This window comes from Belonocnema kinseyi, chromosome 9 (assembly GCF_010883055.1).
Source record: "Belonocnema kinseyi isolate 2016_QV_RU_SX_M_011 chromosome 9, B_treatae_v1, whole genome shotgun sequence".
Lineage (NCBI taxonomy): Eukaryota > Metazoa > Arthropoda > Insecta > Hymenoptera > Cynipidae > Belonocnema > Belonocnema kinseyi.
The window spans coordinates 2920141-2921179 of NC_046665.1; the positions used below are offsets into that span (position 1 = coordinate 2920141).

A 1039-nucleotide genomic window follows, 5' to 3' on the forward strand; every position below is an offset into this window, starting at 1 on the left:
TGAAAAATTGCACCCGCTTCCAGCGAAATCGCGGTAAAATTTCAGCCACAACCACGTCTCACAACCGTGAAATAGGTGGTTACAGTCTGTAAAGGAATCAATGCGACGATCCAGCAAAAGCCTTGTTCACCCTAAGAACGCGGGATGACCCAAGGACAACCGCCTTCTGCATTTTTCCCGCAAGTGTTTTAGCATATTGTTGACACGCAGGGATGCTTTTCAGGGTATTAACGAGTGAAAGCTTACCACCTCAAAGAGCATCGATGATAAGGACGATTAGTTTAACGGAATATTCTGGGCACAATCGTTGCAACTCCCTAATAAGGTCTCTATACCTCTGTTTCTTTCCATTCTCCTTGGCTATGATGTTTTTGTCAGTTGGTGCCGAAAATTTGATAACGAACATTGTTCGCTTTTCGAAGTCAAAAAGAACCATGTCAGGCCTCGAGTGTGCAAAAGAAACAGTTTCCGAGAATATAAAGTTCCAGTATATGCGGCACTTCCCATTCTCGACAATTGACTCAATTTCCCTAGGAGCATTTAGAGGAGCGATATTAAGGTGAATGTCGTAGGAGTGGCAGAGATGGTAATAAAGCACTCTTAGTGCCACATTGTGCCTTTCAATGTAGATCGTTGCCGCGTGAGTTGGACAACTTGATAGTATGTGAGCTAAATGCTCGGGGTGTGCATGGGACGCCCGGCAGCTATCATCGGGAATGTCTTAGCTCAAAATGTGGCGACGGTATGTTAAGGTGGAAATGACACCGTCTTGGCATGCAAAAATGAAACCCTCTGTACCAGACTTCAATCCAGGCGATTTAAGGAAAGCAAACGTTAGATCACAAGACATTGACTGATCCTTCACATTTCTGTGGAAGATACCGTGCATCCTCTTATCGAGGAGCTGTTCACGGAAGTTTTTCTCTTGTGTTTTCTCAATCCGAGCTTTCAGGAGTGAGTACTCGAGATAGATAAGATTTGATGCATTTTGCTCACCCCTAATACTGAAGTCAAGTCCGAGTGTTTCAGCAGCCTCCTC

The 1039-nt window shown here is 44.6% G+C and overlaps 1 protein-coding gene across 5 annotated transcripts in view; it reads right to left on the minus strand.

Moving 5' to 3' along the window:
- The window catches only part of LOC117180926 (acetylcholine receptor subunit beta-like 2), a 562005-nt gene that overhangs the window by 28193 nt on the left and 532773 nt on the right, over positions 1–1039 (minus strand). The gene's annotated exons all lie outside the window — the stretch shown is intronic.